The 22,779-nt window shown below is 43.9% G+C and overlaps 1 long non-coding RNA gene across 1 annotated transcript in view; it reads left to right on the forward strand.

Annotated features, from left to right (window-relative positions):
• Nucleotides 1-10,618, forward strand: part of LOC138924687 (uncharacterized) — a 45,171-nt gene extending 34,553 nt beyond the window's left edge. Inside the window, exon 6 of the long non-coding RNA XR_011439764.1 lies at nt 10,187-10,618. This is a non-coding gene — a long non-coding RNA (uncharacterized lncRNA). The remainder of the gene's footprint in view (nt 1-10,186) is intronic.
• The last annotated feature ends 12,161 nt before the right edge of the window (nt 10,619-22,779 follow it).

Consider the following 22,779-nt stretch of genomic DNA (forward strand, 5'->3'; position numbering starts at 1 on the left):
GCCTTCTCCTTTTTCCTGTCTGGGAGCGTTGAGGTTGGAGGGTGGGAACAGGTCTTTTTTAGGGGCAGAAGAATACAGAAAAGACCTTAAAGAGTATTCTAAATAAAAAGAGTACACCTCTAATATTTCTTCTGATGCAGAGTTTTGGAAAGATGGAAGTTTTTACTAGTGGGACAACAGGTCTGGGGCTCTTTGTATTTCTTGGGGTCTCCTGGGCTTTGGTTTCCAGAGGCAAGCTGGGGAGTTATCACCTGATCCCATCTCTTCCCTCAAGGAATGTTTTCCTAAGTCATGGATTCTCTAAGTGTGACACTCAAAGTCCATAGATTAGGCCACTAAGTGACTCTATTGTCTTCTTTTAGCTTCGGAGTATTAAGGTTAGCAGGCCAGAGGCAGTTTTCTTGAAGACATCTATACCTAAAATTCCAGCAGTTGCCACCAGGTGCCTCAGTGCTGATTTCGCTTTGGGTCATCTAAAGAGAGCAGGAGAGGTATGCAATCTTGTCCATTGATGCACTTTCAAATGGTTAGAAAAAGTGCCATTATTTTAAAGCACATTTTCTGATGTAGGTTTGACTATTAAAAAACACATATGCCATCAGGCAAAAGCCCTTTAAACCTTTGTTGTGGTAGTTGTAGTAGCAAAGGGAGTGAGTGGAGAATATGATTTTCTGAGATTGTCTGTCTAATGACCCATCCAAATGGTCCATGGAATTGGTTTGTGGTCCATTTTTCTAAAGGCAGGCTTTGTGGTCTGTATCAGAAAGAGCCATGCAAAATGATTTTGGATTCATGCCAGTGTAGTGATTTCTGTGGAACTGGGGGAGGCAGGTTGGGATGTTTTCATTTACCTGATCCATGTAGGTCTTGGTGTAGTATTATGGAGCCTCTAAAATGGGGCAGAATGGCAGGATCAGTGGTAAATAGAAATCACATTCTGATCTACACATTATGGGTGTAGAGTGCAGTGGATGATAACTCCTCCTTCTCAGTCTGAATTCGGGTTTCGTATATAGGTCACTTCTATAGAAGAAGTGATTTTGCCTCTTTTGATACCCAGGAAAATGAAGACCAGCTTCTTCCCTGCCTTGCCACTTAGGATTGTCACTCATGAGACTCGAGTTTCCCAGAACCATCCTCCTCAAGTTCCCTTTTGATTCAGGGAGTGTTTCCTCAGCTGTTATCCATCTCCTTTAAGAGGAGATATTTCCCTCATTTTTGTTTCTGTCTTCCAAAGTTACCCTTGCCCATGCCCACGCCCCCATGCCTCCCACCAGTTCTTGGGGTATAAACAATCATGTCTGCTATTTAGGGTAGATGAGCTCCGTGTTGGATTAATTCTGCATGATCCTGCTTGTAGACTGCTGGGGGGAGGAGCTAGCCTCCTTTTCATTCTCCTGAAGTCGGGACCCAGACCTGGGCCAAGGAGGCTCTCTTTCCCACGTGTAGGAAGCTGATGGGCCCCCCTTCTCTGCAACATTTGGCTCCCTGGATTCTCTGAGTCACCCTCTGACCCTTACCATCTATAGCAAAGGCTCAGACCTGCCAGGCAAACTTTATCCAGTAGACTTAATGAGCACCTGGTGGCTAAGTGCTTTGAGATCTTCTAGACGAAAAGGGCTGTCAGTGGCTCACGGGTTATTACTGTCAGCGTGGTGGCGGCGGCAATTACTCTGGATGATCAGGGTGCCCGGCTCCTTTTGTCCCTCAAGGGAGCACCAGGCTCTGGAGGAATGGCACACTGCCTTGTTCCACCTGCCTTGGATTCTGATGGGGTGTTAGCAAGGTTCCTTTTACCATCTGCCATCTTCCCTCTGCAGCTGGACAGGTAGCACTGCAAATGCTCAGTAAACTCTGAAGTGCTTATGCTCTAGGGAGTGAAGTGGTTCTGAGGAGTGTAGAGAGACAGAAACCAGACTCCTCCTTTCCAGCTTCTGTGTCTCAAGAAGGACTATGCAGAGGAGCATTCAGAACTCGGAGGATAACCACCTCAGTTGACCTTCTGTCTCTAGGACTGAAAGCGGGGGGGAGTAGTTGTTGCAGGGGAGCTTGAGAAAGGCCAGTCTACGGGTAGGCATGAGAAGAAAAGGAAATGGCTTCTGACTCCAGCTGAGAGATGAAACATGTCAAACCAGGGAAGTGGTGGAGGCACCGTCTCTGAAGGGTTTTAAATGAAAGGAATTTTGATTTCTGGCTTGGATGGTTGAAGTGGAGGAGCATTCCAGAGACAGAAGGATGCTGGGGGTAACCTTAAGGAATACGTGCTCCTAAGTGAATAAATTCACAGGCCGCGACCACATTCCACTTTTCTGCCTGCGAGGGGTGGGGTTTATGTTCTGGCCTTTAATCCCTAATAATAGTGGGTGACGGCAGAGTATTTTGAGTGGTAACTCAAATGGAATTGCTGCTCAATTGCAACCACCTGGATAGGGTGGGTGGGTAGAGGCAACCAGGGCCTCAAATCCTTATTTACCCTCTTGCCCTCATCCTCTGCAGCTTTACTCTGGGCACAGACACCATTCCTTTACCATTTCTACAAACCCAATCATCTTCCTTGGGAAGGAAGAAAAGTCACAGGTTTTCCTTGAGAAGTCATTTTGTCCTATCCTCCTGAGAAGTTATTTTTACCTCCTGGAAAATCTTCTAACTCAAATAGGAAAGATGCCCTTTGTGTTTAAAAGTCTGAAATGAAGGTTTTGCACACTCTGGCATCTTGAAACTCTTGCCCTAACCACAGGTTGTCCTCTTTTCTCTTGCTTTTAAAGCCAGAAATTGCAAATAGTGCCATCTTCTTCACTCGTGTCTACGCTGGATCAGTTATCACCTTCCCAGTCTACAGGTCCGTGTGGTTGGCCAATGTCTCTGCATTGTTTGCTGCCCAAATGACCATTGTTCAAATAAAATATTTTACCCAGTCGGAATTAAGTGATATTCACTACAATTATTAGGGGTTCTAGAAAAGCATTTTAAAAAATTTACATGGCTTTGAAGAAAGGATATAAATGAGAAAGTTATGATTAATGTGGAGAAGAGAAAGGTCGGGAACGGAATGGGGAGATAGAGGAAGTAGGGAGGAGAGGACATACTGATCAATGGATTTGAAGTACTGAAAGCTCAAGAAGAGGAGAATGCTGGTTTTTCCTGAGGCCAGAGCAGAAACAACTGGGGCTTTAACCGTGAGCGATTAGGATTAGACTAAAGGAAGCACTGCCTTGCTGGGAGGTTGAAAGAGGCTACTCCTGAGAAAGACTGTGGGATCGCCTATTCTTAGCAATCCTGAGTAAAGGAGCAGTGAGAGTGGGGGGAGCCAGCGCAGAATGAGAACGGCAGGAAGAATCCCGTGCTGCCCTCCTCTCAGCTGTTTTCTGTCCTCCCTTATCAGTCAGGATTGTCCAATCCCGCTGTCTGAAACGGATTTGATGACTCAACAATGACCAATTAGGCGTTAACACATCTATCTCTGGGGCTATCTAGCCATCTTTATGGAGAACAGGATCTTAAATCTTTGCTCATCAGGACAGCCAGAGGCTTTGCCTAAACAGTGGAAAGAGCCATAGACATTTTTCATAATTATAATGACTTTTTACAGGGAGAGCCATAACTCCTGCTCCATAACTCTAGTGTGAGAGAGGAGCCCATTGCAGATTCTGTGACGCGGGGAATGGAGCCGTCAGAGGGCTGGTCTTCTTCAGGCAGTCTGTGCTTTCCTACCAGGGACAACTTCTGGGAGTAAAATTCACAAAGGAAGATAAGATGATTTCTATTCTGGGCAGCCTTCTCCTGAGACGAGACAGACTGCGATCTCCAGAGGTAGACGGAGTGACAAAAGGTCAGGAAATTAATGAGTGGGACATGGCCTGGCCAAGCTCCAAATAGCTGTTTGTGGGGAAGGGCATTGTGGGGGTCCTTAGTTATGAAAGTCTTCCTGATGGAGCTGAAAAGGAAGAGGGCCTTCTTAAGGGAAATGGCCCTTGTGTGGAGGTGGGTGAGTTGGAGAGGTAGAGCAGCTTAGCAGCCTAGATCCATTATGGCTCATCAAGAATCTTGTTAGCTTTCCCGTCATCTTAGTTTTCTAGTTAATTAGCTCATATTCCCTGATGGGGAATCTCCTAGTGATCCCCTACAGTCTGCCTCCAGCGTCTATAAGAACATCATGACACCCTGTGAATCAGGCCTGAGATCTTCCTATTTCAGCACTACTCTCCTTAGCCCGCCTTATTTAATGACTTTTTGATCTATTTCCTTTCCCCCTGTAAGATACATGTGAGAATATGAACATTAGTTCCTATTGCATTTCAGGCCTTGATTTCCCTCAAACTACTAAATAGTCTGTTCCTCATTCTTCCTGCGGTCTGTACTTTCCTCACTTCACCTAAGCAGCTCTCCTGGGCCAGTAAAAGGACAGCTTGTCAAAATGTGAATGATCAGCCATCTCTGCTTAGTTCCCAAGCCAAGGCTTACCTTCCCGGAGGCTTACCTTGCCTGATGCCCTTCTTTGGCTAATTGTATACCGTTAATGGTCTTCACTTCCTCGTGTTCATCCTCACTGATGTCTTCCAGTCTGGGCATCCCTAACAATAGGGCCTGTGTTTGCATTCTGTGCTCCATTCCACACCCCTCATAGTGCATTTTAGAATTCATAATACTCCAAGGTACTAGAGGTGAACAATTACCTAGATAATCGGATCTGTGTAGACAACCTATGTTTTTCTGAAACATGTTTAGAGAATTAAAATATCCATACAATTGCTTCTATAAGCCTCTTCTTTGGTCAAGTAGACATAATGTAAGGGGTGTATATATATCATAGAGATTTACCTTTGATAGTCTCCTAAAAGATTCTTTCCTTGGTCATAACCCTAAAAAGATAAGCTACTGTGCTTCTTTGATTCAGCTAACAAATTGCCTTATTTGTGATAGTTACTATTCTAGACAAGGTCGGTGGGAAGATAGACCAGTAAACCAGCGTTTACACTAGAGTATGATCAGAGCTGTGATAGAGTTACCCACAGGGTATGGTGGGGGTGGGTAGAAAACTAACTCAGATGCAAGGGGATGTCATTTACTGGCCCAGTCGGCAAAAGTGGGTGAGTGGTTGTGGTAGCATAAGACTAAGGCTGGACACCAGAAAGTTTTTCTCAATTAGATTACGATTTCTTCATCTATGCATTCAAACACTAAACAGTCCTGTAGGCACAAGCACCAACTATGTGCTGGTCACTATGCTAGCTCGTATTTAAAGATGAATAAGATTAAACCCCTGCCATCGAGGAGCTTGCATTCTAGAGTGGTGGACAGAAAAATAAACATTTAAAGGACAATACGATAAGGCTTGAGGTAGAAGCATGGCAAAGCTGGTATTTCCTTAATTAAAGCCAGTTGAGATGCTATGCAGCTTCGAATGCTTAGAATGGAAAGAAAGAGGGTAATTTCAATGACTTACCCTCTTACTCCTCTCAAGTCTCTGAATAGGTTGATTCAAATTCCACCGTGCAGTTTATTTATCATCTGGAATCCCGGCAGTTGAAGGATCCCAATATATCAAACTTCCTAGGTCTCTGTCTGGACGCTCTTCCTAGCTCAGGAAGCAATTAGTCTGAGAGAGACAGAAGTGAGAGTGCAGGAGCAGAATATATATCCTTTTAAAATAATTTAGTAACAACCCTAGGTAAGTGACCAATAATTTATAGAGTCTATTCTTTTTATAGAGATATTTCCTTGCTGCTCAACCAGCGAGCTTGCCGGGTTTAGAGGATTAATCTTTGACATAGTAAATATGCTCAAGTTGTAATTCAGTCGCAAGGATAAAGGGAACTTAGACTTGTCTTGTATAAGGGAAAAGATATGAAATGGGTTTGTTGAGGAACCACGTGGTAGTCCTTATTATCTCTTGTACCTTAGCAGCAAGAGTTTTAGAACTGCAAGGGATCCTATAGATCCTCTAATCCACTGTCCTATTTTACAGAATAGAAGACAGACCTACGGCACATGAGACGGTGGCAGATCCAGAACTGGAGCCCATGTCTGTTGACTCATCCTGCAAGACTTTTAATACTACCCATGCTTCTGCCTGTCACATTCAGACTCCTGCTTTACCTGCAAGACTCCCCTATCAACTTCCTTCCACTCAGTTCTTTTTCCTCCCTCCCTATTGTCTACTTTAGCCAAACCAAGCTGCTTCCTGGTCTCCTGACTGTGCTACACGTTTTCTGGCCTCTGAAATGTCCCTTAAGCACTTTCCCTGCCAGGCTGGGATGACTTCATTTTGCTCTCCCTTCTTCTCCTTTCTTCCCCTCCGACTCAGCTTCATATTCCCTCTTCCAGGAAGCCTTCCTTAAGTAACCTCTTCTGTCTTTGAATGCTTCTTGGCCCTGCATCTTTTCAGCCCAGTTGTTGGTTTGTATTTGCTGCTTTGTTGGTTAATAAGCATTCTGAAGTCACTTTATAGATATTTAGATTCTGTCAATTTAGTTAGATTAGGAGCTTCTTAATGGAAAGGCTTGGAACACACAGGGGGATATTATATTGTTGCTTGAATACAGCTGGGATTGGACAGTCTGAGAAAGTTGAAATTACTTCTGTATTTGGGGAGAGGAAAGAAGAAAAGAAGACTGACTTAGCGGTGGATGGGTCTGGTGATCCTTCTTAGAGTCAGAGGGGTATTTGAAGTGACTTCTTAAGGTTATTTCCAGTCTTGGGGTTCTGTAACCTTGTGAACCAGCTTGGATATGCCACAGCCTTAACCTGGTGCTGTTACCAGTTTTGTGGCCTATGTTAACTAATAAGACATCCTGCAACTAGTAGGTGGCAGACTGTTGTGTTCATTGCATGTTATGAAGAAAAAAATAGCTTGGTGAAAGGCCCTTCCTATGTGGAATGCATTGTTAGGTGGAGCACCTGGCTGCCCCGTGGATGACCTCAGTTGCCGCCTGGAGGTCTCTACCTAAGGGAAGGGAGGCCCTGAGAGCCATTTTGACCCAAGTTCAATTTTCTAGAACAAACAAGCTGATCTCTTGCTCCAAGGCCCAGTCAAAGAGGCTCCAGAGTGTTTATTGACTCTTGCATGTCCCTGCCCTGGAGAACAAACAAACAGCTCAACCTGACTCATTCCCTCCACCAGCTCGACTCGGTCCCATTGCTGGGCTTTGCTGGGAAAAATCCCTCAGACCCTATGGCGATAAGAGAGTCAATGGCTATGGGTCTCTGGTCATATATTCCTACTCCTCTTTCCCATAGAACATTAATCCTCCCTGGAGATGCAGAAGACTAGCAGTAACTTTGGATTCACTGGGCTTGGTCTCTCTCCATTGCTAGAGGCAAATTGGCTTGCTTCACTGATTCATTCATTCAATAAATATTTATTGAATGCCTACTATGTGTGAGGCTCCCCTCTCATGATTGGGGCTGCCAGTTTTTGCTATGGAGAATGCTGATGCTTCCATCTTTTAACTAAATGATTTGAAATCCGCCTTTCCTAGCATCTTGATATAATAATAATAATAATAATAATAATAATAGTAATAATAATAATAATAGCTTTTCCCTCCTTTACCACTACTGGGAGAATTTGGTTTCTGAACCCTAAACATCTCCTTTAATTAAGCCTTTGATGGATCATTTCTACCTCTTGGGATATCCTCACCTTGCTTTTCATCCAGCCCTGCTCCACATGTTCCTCCTTTTTTATGCTTGTATCCAGTCTTATGCTTGTATATTTGTGCTCAATTCACTGCCTCTTTTTTTGTCTTTTGCTGAGGAAGCTTTGCCCTGAGCTAAAATCTGTTGCCAATCTTCCTCTTTTTGCTTGAGGAAAATTCGCCCTGAGCTAGCATCTGTGACAATCTTCCTCTATTTTGTATGTGGGTCGCTGCTACATCATGGCTGCCAACAAGTGGTATAGGTCCACACTCAGGAACTGAACCCAGGCCACTGAAACAGAGTGCATCGAACTTAATCACTAGGCCATGGGGCCAGCCCCAGTGCTTCTCTTTTTTAGAAGAAACTCAACTCAGACCCTCCCCATTGTTGTGTTCTGAGGAGTACTGTGTTTCCGAAACTGTGTAATCCTCAAAACGCTCATGTCCCACATGCGTTAATAGCAGTTTCTTAAAAAAGGATTACATGACCAGTTCAGTTTAGGAAACACTGGACCAGACAAAACTAAAATCTTAAACTTCAGGGCTTCTCAGAACCTTTAACATAGTATTCATTTTGAATCTCCAAGAGGGGACATACTATGCAATATTATTAGACCACGGAAGCCTTTTTAAAGAAAAATCTCTTATCGGTTTTGGGGACATGAGTGTTTCATGAAATTTAGTTTGGGAAATGCCAATGTAGTGGAAGGAATATTGGACTAGGAGACGGAAGCCTAGAGTTGTGTTCCTCTCTGCCAGTCATTTTTCTAGGTGACTCTGGGCAAGTCACTTCATTTCTCTGAACCCCTGTTCCTTTCTTGGAAGATGAGGAGTCAGAATTAAATTATCCCTCAATCTTCTTCTAGCTCTGACATTATAGAATTTTTTGCCTCATTATTCTGTTTCTTTCTTAATGTTTGTTCCTACCGTCAGTCTGAGGACCTCTGAGATGGGTGTTATATCTCTTTTTCTCTGTGTGTCTTCCTGAAACACTTAAGACACAGTCCATCCAAAGATAGAGTGGGGATAGAATGACAATACCTGGCAAGTGTTGGCCACTGTACAAAGGCATCCACAGGTAGGCCCAATCTCCTCAGTAGCAGAAACTTAAATCTAAGATAGATGTCTTGACATACCCATAAAGGACCTACAAATAATGGAATAAAACATTAAACCAACAAATGACTAAAGAGAGCTAGAATAAATGCATTTTAGACATTACAGGAAAGGAAAGCTATTTGTGGAAAGAAAACATGGTAGCTCCATATGCAGCTGAATGTCTTAAGGGAAAGGTGTGAGAAGCTCCTTGGAAGAGAGGAGCAGTGATATCAAGACGGGAAAGAGAAGATATTCTCTGCTGACGGGGTGGGTGAGGAGAGGGGCTGTACCTCCGGCTTATGGGGCAACCTACTTGGCTGAAAATTCAAAGAGAATGGAATAACATTCATCTGGGACGTATGATGGAATGGACCAGATAGTGGGAGTCAAAGAGGGTAAAGAAGGACTTTCTCTGGAGCACCTGGGAAGTAGGTCAACACACGTTTCACTCCCAATGATCTGTGGAGAGCTCGAAATCCCGGGGTGCTCGGATAAGACACACACGTGTGTATGTCCTTGGAGACAGACAGATTCCTTAGTGGGTGGCCTAAAACTCTTGCCTTCTCTTGCATTGGGTGTGATGGGCGAGAGCCCTAGATTAAGTTCATGCCTCTGGGCATTGTCATTTAGAGAAGGTGAGAGCGATGAGCAGAGACGCTTATCTTTACAGCCGTTCTTGTTTGATTTATATTCGGTTTGCGTGTGTGTGTGTTGAGTCTATATGCACCTGTCTATGTGTGTGAATGTGTGTTTTTGTGAGTGTGCACTTGCACATATATGTGGAAATGTGGCCAGGTTTTACATGTATATATGGGTTTGCAAAGTGCTTATATGTCCATCTATGGCTGTGTCTGTTGTGAAAGGATGAGGTTTAATTTTATGTATATGTGTGTAAAATGGTGTGTACACTCACACGTGTGTAGACAGTGGTCTGTTTTATATTCATGAGGCATGTATTCACATAGATATTTTACCTATGAATGTTTATATGTATTTATATGTCTATATTTATAGACATTTGTATGTCTATATTTAGGCTATACCTGAGTTACTTATTTTGATATTTGATGTTTCTTTGTCTTTAGGAGTGAGTTTGTTTCATTAATTCGCTAAGTATTTATTGAGAGCCTACTATGTATGAGGTACATGTCTGTGTATGCACACAGGATGTGTCTGTGTTTACATACAATATGGAAAGTGCACTTATGCACATGTCAACAAGTTATGAACTGTCTATGTGTGTCCTAATTTTCTCTTGTTTTTAAATCTTGCATTGCGTATGATTGTAAGCTCTCCCAAATCTTTTTGGAAAAAGCAGGTGATGACTAACTAGATTTAGTACAAGCATCTGATGTGGGTATGTCCATGCGGAGCAGAGTCATGCTCTGTTCATTACCCGCTTGTGATCTCCTCCTCAGCCGTCTCACTCTGTGTACTTCTTACTCCTGCAGAGCTTGGAAAACTCCCTCAGACGCTCATTCGCCTCCACGAACAAACAGCCTGGATTCCCTGCTGGTCGGCTGGACCAGGAAGAAAGGGTGGGAGCTAGTCAGCCATGGATCTTAAGCTCCAGCTGTTTGAGAATATGTTTCTTTTCTCTTGCCCTCTCCCTCGTCTCATCTTTTCTATCCTTCACCCGGTTCTCCTAATCCTTCGAAAGAGAGGCACAAGGTTTTCTTCTCCCCAGAGCAACCAGAGAGAGAAAGCAAAAAAGCTTTCGCTCCAAGGAACTCTGCTCCTGTTTTATGGGGTTTGTCAATAACGTTCCTTCACTAAGATAGCATCTCAGCAGAATGAAAGAGCCCTCTGCTCTTCGTGAAAAGAGCTGTTTTCTCTTGGGGGTGTGGGGGGGTCATTAAATAAACCTGTTTTTTAAAAAAGTACCTCTGAAACAAGGAAATGTGTTATTATTGTAATTGTCTAATGCTAATTATACTTATTACTATAATAACCATTTGGTTGTAACAAATGATGTAATCCTCTTCATTTCTGTCGCTGCCAGAGCTGAGTGGTGTGTCTACAGCAAGGGGGGATGGGGGTGTTCTTGGTGGGGAGGAACAGTCAGCCTGGTGACAGTGGGGAAGCTTGTGCTGGTGATGGCTTTGCTGCTCAGTGGGGGAGGGGTGCAGCATAGAAGAGATCCAGATTGTTTTACTCCCCAACCTTGCTTCTCTGTGGAAGATCCCATTTTAGGTCCTTTCCTGAAAGTGTTTAATCATTCAGTCAGACCTTCATTTATTCATTCAACAAACATTCATTGCATACCTGCTATGTTCCATATTAAAGTCAGCCCTAACTATAAAAAGTAAATAAGATAGGATCTTTACTGCTTAGAAGCCCACAGTCTAGCAGTGGGGACTGATATGCAAACATTATTTTCAATGAACTAGGATGAGTGAGACATAGGGAGGTGTATTTAAAGTGCTATGAGAACAGGTATGGAAGAGGTGATTTATTCTGTGTGTGGAAGCCTGAAAAGCTGGAGTTTTGGGGGCTGGGCCCTGTTGCTGAATGGTTAAGTTTGCACGCTCTGCTTCAGTGGCCTGGGGTTTCGCCAGTTTGGATCCCGGGCACAGACCTGGCACCACTCATCAAGCCATGCTGTGGCGGCGTCTCACATAGGGGAACTAGAACGACCTACAACTAGGATATACGACTGTGTACTGGTGCTTTGGGGAGAAGAAGGAAAAAAAGAGGAAGATTGGCGACAGATGTCAGCTCAGGGACAATCTCTTCACCAAAAACCAAAACCAAAACAAAACCAGCTGGACTTTTTGAGGAACACTAGGAGTTTGCAGCACAGAGGAGGGGAGCTGGTCGTTCCAGAGACAAGGAACTATTGAAAGCCTAGAGCCTGTTTGTGTTGTAATATTTATGTCAATGATGTTAATAGCTAATATGACTTCATATCAGGCACAGTTCTAGGCTCTTGCATTTGCTAACTCACTCAGTCTTCCCAACAAGGCTATGAGGCAGCACCGTGGTGAAGATTAAGCAAATCAATAGATGAAAAGTGCCTACAACGGTGCTTGATGTGGAGTCATATTAGCTATTTTATTATTGTCATTCCAATTCAGCAGATGTGAAAACTGAGTCTCAGGCTGGACAGCTTGCCCAACTTCACATACACAATAAGCAACAAAGCTTGGATTTGAAACCCAGTTCTGAACAGAGCCCCAGTTTTTACCCACTCTTGTAATTAAGGTGTGGGGCGCATACTTGAGAGGGGTAATAATTTGTAGTGAGGCTGCCAAATAGTTTGGGGCTAGAGTGTGAACGGCCCTGTGTACTATTCGAGGTTTCTGAACAGGGAGTAACAAGATCAGATCTGTGTTTCAGAAAGACAACTCCGGAAAACTGGCTCTGTGTGGATGGCCAGCCTCTATGATCTCCTAGTCTTACTCTTGATGTGTTCAGCTCAGCAGTTGATACAACCCAGCTGAGCTCATAAGTGCCTGAGCTGGCTGGCTGTGAGGCATGGAAGAAAGAAGAGTTGGAGGAACTATCAGATTAATAAGATCTCGGGAGTTGGGGCTGGCCCGATGGTGTAGTGGCTGAGTTCACGTGCTCTGCTTCAGTGCCTGGGGTTTGTGGGTTTGGATCCTGGGTGTGGACCCACACACCGCTCATGAAGCCATGCTGTGGTGGCATCCCACATGCAAAATAGAGGAAGACTGGCACAGAACTTAGCTCAGGGATAATCTTCCTCAAACAAAAAGAGGAGGATTCGTGACAAACGTTGGCTCAGGGCCAATCTTCCTCACTAGAAAAAAGCAAAAGATCGTGGGAGAGAGCCAATGCAAATTCCCAGGCCCCATCACTGGGTTGTCTAAATAGGCCACAGTAATATAATATCCATAGGCCTTGACTTTCCTCAGTGTTAGCAGACACTTCAGACCTTCTCGATTTGGAGGCTGGGACTTGTCTGTCTTGGTCACTGCTCAATCTCCAGGACCCAGCAGTAGTAGTACTGGCCGTGGTTGATGTTAATAAACCCATCGTATGAATGACCATTCACTCTTCCTGGAGCTCTCAGTACTCTAAGCTTGGCCTAATGCTCTCACAATTGAATTTTTCATTAGCAATCAAAAAAATTATTCCTCTTGTTATCAGGGCATTTCTCTCCATCCCACGTTACACACAGACGTATCTTCCCCTCCTCCTCCTCTTCTGTCACCTTCAGTTCAGCCAGTTTGCCTGAGTGGGATTTGAGGCGTGCATCCCAGGGAAGAGTAATAATGGCTCACATTTGTTTCACGCTTACCAGGTGCCAGGCACAATCCTAAGCACTTCATGTGTGTTAACTAAGGTCTCACAACTGTGCAAGGAGATGCTATCATTAGCCCACCTTTACAGGCGAGGAAGCTGAGTTATGAAGAAGCCAAATAACTTGGTCAAGGTCACACAGCTGTTAAGTATCAGAACTTCATCCTATACACCAGCGACTCTGAAACCTTAATAAGCATACAGATCACCTGGGGTCTTGTTAAAATGCACATTCTGATTCAGTGAATCTGTGGTTGGAGCTAAAATTCTGCACTTTTAATAAGCTCGCAAGTGATGCTGTTGCTGTTGGTCCATGGACCACACATTGAGTAGTAAGGCTCTACATCCTGTTTACTACGTCTCCAAATCAACCATTTTCTGACTCACTTTGTCACCAGCTATCAGAGTTATTTCCTGAATGGACAGGATATTTGTTTAAAACAGTTTTTGAACCATAGGAGTCAGCTTCTTTCTGGGAGAAAAAGGGGAGCTGGAAATTGGCCGCTTATATTGACACACCTTTGTGATCCTTGTCCGAAGAGCTGAGCCTAAGCGATGGGAGGGTGGCTCTAGACTTCCTGGGAGCAGGCCCTGCTTACTGCAGGCTCTGTGCTTGTCTACTGGTTGATGGCCATGGCGGAGGCACCGCCACCCTTTTCCACTGCAGTCGCTAGTTGAATTAGACCTGGGTATTGAGGGTGGAAGTGTCCCAGCCTCGAGGCTCCTGCTGCAGCCTATTGATTGGCTGTGCCTCTGGAAGTCCCCGGGCTCAGATGTCTGGAATTCTTCTTTGTTAGCCCCTTCCAAGTGCACAAGTTAATAAGAGAAGGCAGGAAGGTGACGGAGAAAAGAGTAGATCAATAAATTTATTAACACGTATTTGTTGAGGCCCTGATACTAAAATGCGATGATTTTACCCTAACCCTTAGCCCTCAGATTAGTTGCAGGAATAGTGTTGTCACCTTTCATCCAATAGCTTTTCTAATCAAGGCTACCTTCTTCTTTATTTCTCAGCAAGGTGTACTTATGACACATAATTCCAAGACAATTCTGAAGGCAGAAATACATTTTTGAAAGACAAGAAACTGCTGCATTAAGAAGTCCAAAAGAAATTATTTTATTTTCTACTGACTTGGTGAGAGCTCTGTCACAGCTCTCCTGCCTTAGCTCAGACAACTGGCAGTTGAATATAGCCACTTTGGCGGGAAGCTGAACCTCTAAGGTCTCTTCTAACCTTAAGACTCTCTGATTTCATCCCAATCAGGCCTGGAAGCCACTGGTGCCCAAGTGAAGCAGTTAAGACGTCCATGGACATTTATAGCTCCCAGACAGCTTGGGTTTTCTCTCGGAAAAACCTTAGTTCAACTTTTGGAGAGGTGCAATTCCCAGTGGGAGAAGCAGAGACCTTAGTGTTGTGGGGTTTTCCTCATCCTTTCCGTTTCTTCTTATCCCTGTGGCTGTCCTTACAGTCCAAAACAGCACCAGCCACCAGACCCTTCTTCATTTTTCTTATTTAAATAAAATTTAAAAACTGGGCTATTAATTCATTCAACAAACATTTTAAAGTGCCTACTATGAATAATACATTGGGTTAGTTGCTATGGAATATAAAAAAATGAATGACAGGTAATCATCGTCTTCAAGAATAGCCTAGGAGAGTAAGTGGTTGTGAATGGCAGTATGCACCAAGAGAGAAGTACACACGAAGTTCTATGGGGCCCAAAGAAGGGAGAGCGAAGAAAATAACGTGGATGGAGGGAATTTCTTAAACTGTAAATACTCCATAAATAAAAGTTTTTAACTTCCTAAAGCAAGAGAAAGAGAACAAGATTGGGAGTCAGGAGGCCTGGCCCTAGACAGAGGTGGGAAACATGGCCCAAGGCCTGTTTTTGTATAATCCTCAAGCTAAGAATAGTTTTTTACATTTTTAAAGGGTCATATTAAAAAAAGAAAAAGAAGAATGTGCAGCAACACATGAATGGAAGAACAAGAAAAGAGCGAAGACTGAGAAAAAGGGATCCAACAGGTAGGAGGAGAACAAGAAATGTTGAGTAGCACCAATAGAGTAGGTTGTCAACAGTGTTAAATGGCAAAGGGAGGTCAAGTGGAATGAAGAATGAAAAGAAGCCATCGGCTATGTCACTAGTGACCCTGTGAGGACACTCAGGAGAGTGGTAGAGTTGGGGGAGGTAGTGTGGGGCCTTTCAGGATGTCGGTGGCAGAGGGAAGGGCGGAGACCAGCTATGAGGCTGAGGGGAGCAGAATCAACAGAAACAGATAACATCCATTTTGTCCACCACTCAGGGGTACAGGAGGATCAAATTAAATAATGTATGTGAAGGTGCTTTGAAAACTGTAAAGTACTGTACGAATAAAAGGTACTGTGTTACTATAAACTGAAATACCTTCCAGTTCTAAATTCTATGAAACTATTTCTGTCCTTTCGTCCAAGTTTACAACTTAGAACCAAAGACTTCCTATCCATATTATCGAGTCTAAACTATCGAGTCTTCAACACCTTTCTATCAGCCGATTATGACCGTCATCTCTGGTTTCTGACTTCCCAGTATGGAACTGTCTGTACCAGCTAGGCACACCTATTTCTCATCCTCCCTGCAAACCTCATTTTCCTTTACTCGGGAGGCTTCACCCAGACCGTTTGCCTTGCCTTAAGGTTTAAAAGTTGCCTGCTCTCACTTTGGGGAGACCACAGACTTGTCAGTATTCACTCTATCTTTTCACCCTTTTCTCCATTTCACTTCTATTTCATAATGACTTGTGATAATTTAAGGGTCTAGACTTTTCTGCACCGATAGTCTTCAATAGTCCCTGGAAAAAAAGAACAAACTATTGAACTCTGCACATTGCCCATCATTCATATCCCAGTAGAATCTTTCCTAATAGTTCCTTAATAAAGAGAAACAAAACATTAAAAAAAAAAAAAGTTGCCAGCTTTCAGGGTTGACAGACTTAGCAAATAAAAAAGGATGCCAATTAAAATTGAATTTCAGATAATACCAAATAATTTGTATGTATGTCCCATGCAATGTTTGGGCATGGGCACCCTGTATTTTATTCGGCAATCCTTCCGCCCCTGCTCTCTTAAGTTTATCTGTCTGTGTCTTCCTTTCAGGATGAGTTCAGAACTCAACTCATCTCTGGTCTTTGGCATAACGATTTGATAAAAAGAATATGGCCTTTTCTAAACAAACAGATCTGGATTCAAACCCTGGCCTTCTACTTCCGTGTTGTACGAACTTGATTCAATCTCGTCATTTCTCCGAATCTGTAAACTACCTTGCAAGGCTCTTGTAAGCATTAAAGTAAACAATGTTTGGATTGTTTGCTTAGGACTTACATGTATATAACCTTACATATATAAACCTCCCCTAGCCCACAATTTCTTTGCTCTCTATGCCCTCTCTACTTAGATACTCATCTTTTACTTCCTTCACTGTGTTGCTGCTTAGGTTTTCAGCCTGGGTTAGAGTTCTGGGGAGGGGGCCTTGTCTTTCCCATCACTCAGGGTATGATTTATCTGGATCGTTCCTTACAGCACCTAAGGCAGGGTTCTACCCATAAGGGGCTTCAAGATGGGGATAGACCAATGGGCTCCCATGTGCCTTTTTTCTCTGGATTGCTTGGAAAGAGTTCAAGGTCAAGTCCTTAGGGAGCTCAGGGGTGAGTCTTCCAGCCCACATTCTCTTACCACTGCTATGCTAGCTCTGCACAGCTTTCCTGAGTGGGTTGATGGTGAAGAAAGGCTTTGTAAGCCCTTTGGGGTGAAGGGTGGAGAATGAGGGGAGCCAGAGTAATCATTATCATTAATGTTCTTCTCTGTGACTCAGATTAGTTATAAACACTGAGATTCATAAGAGAGAATTGTACTGATGGAATACAGGTAGAAAGGCAAAGGCCTTGAGTGGATTTTCTTTTTTTTCTTTCTTTTTCTTTTTTTGTGAGGAAGATTGGCCCTGAGCTAACATCTGTTGCTAATCCTCCCCTTTTGCTTGAGGAAGATTGTTGCTGAGCTAACATCTGTGCTAATCTCCCCCTAGTTTATGTGGGACACTGCCACAGCATGGCTTGAGGAGCAGTGCTAGGTCCACGCCCAGGATCCGAACCTGCAAATCCCAGGCTGTCACGAGAACTTAACCACTACGCCACCAGGCCGACCCCATGGATTTTCTTTTTAAGCTCCAAACTCCCAGCTAGAGGACTTAGTTTCTGTTGCCAAGTTGGGCTTCTCTGCTTGCTTCCAATACCCCTAAGTGGCAGGTGGGAGGTAGAATCTGATGTCCCTTCTTCCTCCTGCCTGAAGCTTCCTCGCACCATCCCTGTTGTAGTACCTGTCCACTTCCTCTCACCCTAGCTGCTGAGGATATGGGTCAGCATCCAGGTTATCTAGATCTCCCAACTCTGCTTTTTATCTCAAGCCCAGGAAAAAACCCTACACCTGACCAAACTCAGTAATAGAAGGTAGTTTTCCACCCCCTTCTCTTCTCTGGTCCCCTGGAGCTTATTTCACTGGAAAGGAACGCAGGTTGATGTATTTTTAAATGGCTTTGATTTTATCACCTTGCTTAATGATTTGGCACGTTATTTATTAGATGGGGAGCTTCCCAGAGGGGCCTGGCCCATTAACGTATAAATAATGTGGCAAATAGTTCAATAGAGCCATAAAAAAAGTGATTTAGAAATAAATTGACCTCTGTTTGTTACATGTAAACGAAGGCCCAGGGTCATAATGTATTTTGTGCCCTTAAGCTGGGATGGCGGGGCTGGGGTGGGGAGGGATGAGCAGGGGGCTATCACAGACACTGGAGAGATTTCTCGTCCCAGCTCTTTTTTCTCTGCCGTGGGTGAGGGTGTGCAGATGTGATGTGGGCTGCGTCGGTGTGTGCAGCAGGGTGGATAGATACCTCTGGTCTGGGGCAGCGATAAGGTTAGTAAGGATGCTGGGGTAGGGGGAGGTTCAGGTGGGAATTTCTTTCTGGACACAAATCCCTGTTTGTGATTTCGTCATTGCCGAGAAGTTAACATTTAACCCAGGTATGTGGAGAGAGAAGTTGATGGTTTGGGAAGCAGGAAGTGACTTGGGGCACTCAGCTTACCATAGTGAGCACCTCTGATGGGGACACTGTCTGGTTCGTCTCTCCCTAGTACAGTGTGTAGCACATAGTAGGCAGTCAGTAAACATTTATTGAACACATATTCACATATCCGCAATGATTACTGAGGGAAAGCACAGTGTGGATAATTTCTGAACCAGTGGTGAATAAATAATGGGTATGATAGCTAACATTCATTGAGAGCTTAGTATGCACTCGGCTTTCTATTAACCACTTTACTTATGTAACCAAATTAAATCTTTTTATGTTTAAATTGTGAAATATGACACATATTCCCTATAATGTATAAAGAATACATGTGCATTTTAATGAATAATGTGGCATATAAGAACACCAATATGACCACCACTTATTAAAAAAAGAACTTTGCCAGCACCCCAGAAGCCCCCTGTGTGCCCCTTTCAGATCGCTCTCATTTCCCTTTCCCAAAGGTAACTATCCTGCATTTTGTAATAATTTTCTGGCTTTTCATAATGGTTTTAGTAACAATGCATACACCCTCAAACGATACAGTTTTGCCTTTTTAAAAAATTTTATATAAATATACTCAAATTGTGAGTATTCTTTTGTGTCTTGCATTTTTCACTCAGTATTGTATTTGCGAGCTTCATCTATTTTGTTGCCTGTAGCTGTATTTGTTTATTTTCCTTGCCATGCATATTTCATTATATGAATATACCATAGCTTATGCATTCTACCGTTGATGGATATCTGCATCCTCTCCAGTTTTTATCAACTGGAAACAGTTGCATTTGCTCTGAATATTCTCAAACATGTATCCTAGTGCACATGTACCCAGGTTTTGCAGGGTCTATACCTAGTAGTGGAATTTCCGGGTTACAGGGGAGGTGAACATTCGAGTTTACTTGGTAATACCCAATTGTCTTCCAAACTAGTTGTACCAATTTTCACTCTAACTAGAGTGTCTGAGAGTTCCTCTTGTTCTCCCGTCTTTGCCAACTCTTGGTAGTCTCTGAATTTGCTAACTTAATCTTTACAATATCATATGAAATTGGAATCATTATTGCTATTCCCATTTTACAGATGATTAAACTGAGGCTCAGGGTATTTAAGCTACTTGCTCGGAGTTGTCTAACTGGTAAATGGCAGAGCCAGCATTGGAACTTGAGCCTGACTCCATACCCCCGTTTTTAATCTCGATATTTACACTTTGTCTTGATAATGAATACTTGATAGATTTTGGATAAATTATGCAGCAAAACTTTTCTGCGCTTTTAACTTTGTTAAACAACTGAAAAATTCTTTCGTTATCTGTTGAATGGACTATTCTTCTTTGTGCTTACTACCAACTCGTGTAGTAGGGAAGGTGGCCTGTTTCATACTCAGGGTGGGGGGAACCATTTAAGGTGAAATACTTAACCTTAAATATTAAATATTTGTTAGAGAGTATTTAACACGCAGTTGACTGTAGGATGTCCAGAAGAAGCTTCCAGACATGATCCAGACCACCCCTCTCTATAGGCAGGTAAAAGAGCTGTAAACAACTCCGGGGTAAGAGACTCCACCCAAGGAGCCAGAAAGTCCTTTTTTCATGCTGCTTTAATTTCTGCTGCTGTTTTAACTCATTCCCTCTAGTCCATTCTTCCAAAGACAGCCCTTAACATATGATCAAAGGCCCCCTTTCTGGTTTCAGGGTATCTTGTTGGCTGGGCAGAGTTTCCAATAGAGTCAGGGCTTTAGGGTGTCTTTCATCCTAACAGCTCAAAGCCTCCCACGGACGTTAACCCATTAATCACCAAGCTGCTCTGTGAAGTTGAGAACTAGGCAGTGGGAGCCTCCCCCGCTTCCCAGGTAGAGAAACTGAGTCCATGACTTGTCCAGAACTGCCCAGGAGTCACGATGGAGCCAGCAAAGGAAGCAAGGTGTCCAGGGAGACCATCTCCTCTCTCCTGCCAGTGATTCAGGGCTCCAGTTTTCTGCGCATTCAGCAGAAAAAAAGAACTCACTAGAGAATGGCAAAGTTGAGGCTAGTGTTACAGGATGTTGGAATCCCCTTGGAGCTTCTGAGAAAGAGAATGGTGCCCTAGGAGGTGTGCCTTCTTCAAGACCAGGGCCAAGGTCATTCATTTTTGTATCTTCATTTGTGCCTGACAGACTGTGCTTGGTACACAGAAGGCCCTTTACTGCTGAGTGAATGTGTGGATAAACGAATGGCAGGATGCCTGCATTTGTCGTGCTGATCTGGGCCACCTCCCCACTCCCAGATTTTCCTTCTAACATGAATATCTTTGGGAAGGGACATGGGCGTGAGGAATTGAACTAGTAGTCAAACTCTGGATGAGATGTGAGCCTGGGTGAAGCAGCGAGGAGAGGTGCCTTATGGATCGGAATGGAAGAGGGGATGGGTGAGAGGAGTTCCTGAGACTCTCTCTTACTGTGCCAAATGAGATCTATAAAGGAAGCTAAATTTTAAGCTTATTTCAGTAATCCTGTGTGTTTTGCCCCTCACCTGCCAGAGTATTCATCTGGAACAGGCCCCTTGACCATTATAGCCTTCATCCGTTCTGCTGCAAACAGCGGAGCTCTGGGCCACGTGACCGGATAAGAATATGAATTTTATTTTCTCCAGGTACCCATCATTTTGGTGACATTGTCAATGGGTTCCTGTTTAGGGGAAGCAATGAACATATGTCACTTTAAAATACCCTCAGTGTGCTCAAGAGATCACAAAATCAAAGACTCTTTTAGAACTAGAGGAAATCCCTAGGGTCATGGCTTATGCGTCCCTGCGTTTCAGTAGAAGATGCCTAATTCAGTTCAGGAGTGAACTGGAGGAGAGTTATCTTGTTTAGAATGTTTGTCTACATGAGGCTCTTCATGTGTGTCTCTCTCTATGTGACTGTGTGTATGAATGCAAATTGGTGTAACTGTTACATGTAAGAATCTCTATGCGAGAATGTGCCAGGAGTGGGGAGGTCCACATCTGTGTAGGCCTCTTTGCTTCTTTTGCCAGCATCTTTTCCTTAGGTTTAGTGTAGCTTTTCTCTATCTTCAGACCCTTCTTCCCCTCAACCTTCACTTGATGCCAGTTGGAAGCTCCTGAGGAATCCTAAGGTTGGGGTTGAGGATATTCACTCCCAGCTCTGCTCCTGGCATGTCTATATTTCAGCCACCCATCGGATCCCATCCCCATCCCTAGGTGGGCTCCCTGCTGCCTGCGTTTATCTCCCTGTTTGATGATGTCATTTAATTAGCACACACGTTTTATGGGACAAACATGGCCTTGTTTGCCTTATAACTGGATTTCACAGTTCTGTGGGGACGAGTCAGGAAATCTCAGCCCTGCAGTGTTTGGAGTTCAGGAATGCCAGGTCTCTAGGAACCTAGGACTTTTGGGAATGGTCTGACTTAGAGCTCTATCTTCCCCAAACTAGAAAAGCATCACTTCTCTCTTCTCTGGGTCTCCATCCCACAGCATATGAATAACCTTGTTGGGGAAGTGGGAAGGCTGTGCCAACCACCAGGGTCTGTCCTGAATCTACGTTGCTCGTGTGACTGTCAGACTACTTTTGGCTCATAGACAGTGACCCACAGTGGCCACTCATAGGATAGTTATAAGCTTCCCGAATATCACCTCTAGGGGAATGAGATACTGATAGTGGGACAGACACTCAAATATGGCTTGTGAGCTTGAGGTCCCCAAGAGGGAAAAATGGAGAGAATCTCATTCCTTTGACAGAAGGACTTGTGGGTCTAGTGGGACAGTTGGGGTGTTGAACCAAACATGGTTCATCCAGAAGCTAACTAGAGAATGGGGGGTTACTGTTTATGCAAGTTTGTGTTAGGAACACAACGTACTTTTTGTTATTGTTTCATTAGTTGGTTAGGTCAGGAAGGTCTGGGAAGAAATAAGAATGAACTATTCAATCTAGAAAGATGAGTTCCATCTGATTTTCCTATATCTCTAATGAAGGAGACCCTGCCCTCTGCTGCCATGTGTGACAACCTTTTGTCAAAGTAGCTTTCCTTCTCTTGCCCAAAAAGTCACCAGAATACCTACACACGCATACATTAGAAATGTCCATTTGCAATTTTTTTTTTTAAAGATTTTATTTTTTCCTTTTTCTCCCCAAAGCCCCCCGGTACATAGTTGTGTATTCTTCGTTGTGGGTTCTTCTAGTTGTGGCATGTGGGACGCTGCCTCAGCGTGGTCTGATGAGCAGTGCCATGTCCGCGCCCAGGATTCGAACTAACGAAACACTGGGCCACCTGCAGCGGAGCGCGCGAACTTAACCACTCGGCCACGGGGCCAGCCCCTCCATTTGCAATTTTTTGATAAATACACTATTCTTTTCTCAGCTTTAGACAAGACCTTTCTCTGGCTCGGTGTTGGTGAGTGACCAAGTGTATGTATGTGAACTCTGCATGGAGGTGAGAGATGGCCCGAAGGAGCCACGAGAAATCGCTGCTTCTTTCATTCTCCCTCTGCCCCCCTCAATCCCTCTGCCCCTCAGGGGTGAGATTCTCAATCTCAGGCCCTCACTCCTGCCCTCCATCTGTTCTCTCCCTCCTCACTCTGGCTCACATCTTTCACGTTTCCCTCCTTGGACTATCTCTACATCCAACACCCCTTTGGGCTCCTCCTTCTGAAACCCATCAGTCTGCTTTCTCCAAAAATCACTGGC

The sequence above is a fragment of the Equus caballus genome, chromosome 6 (genome assembly GCF_041296265.1).
Source record: "Equus caballus isolate H_3958 breed thoroughbred chromosome 6, TB-T2T, whole genome shotgun sequence".
Lineage (NCBI taxonomy): Eukaryota > Metazoa > Chordata > Mammalia > Perissodactyla > Equidae > Equus > Equus caballus.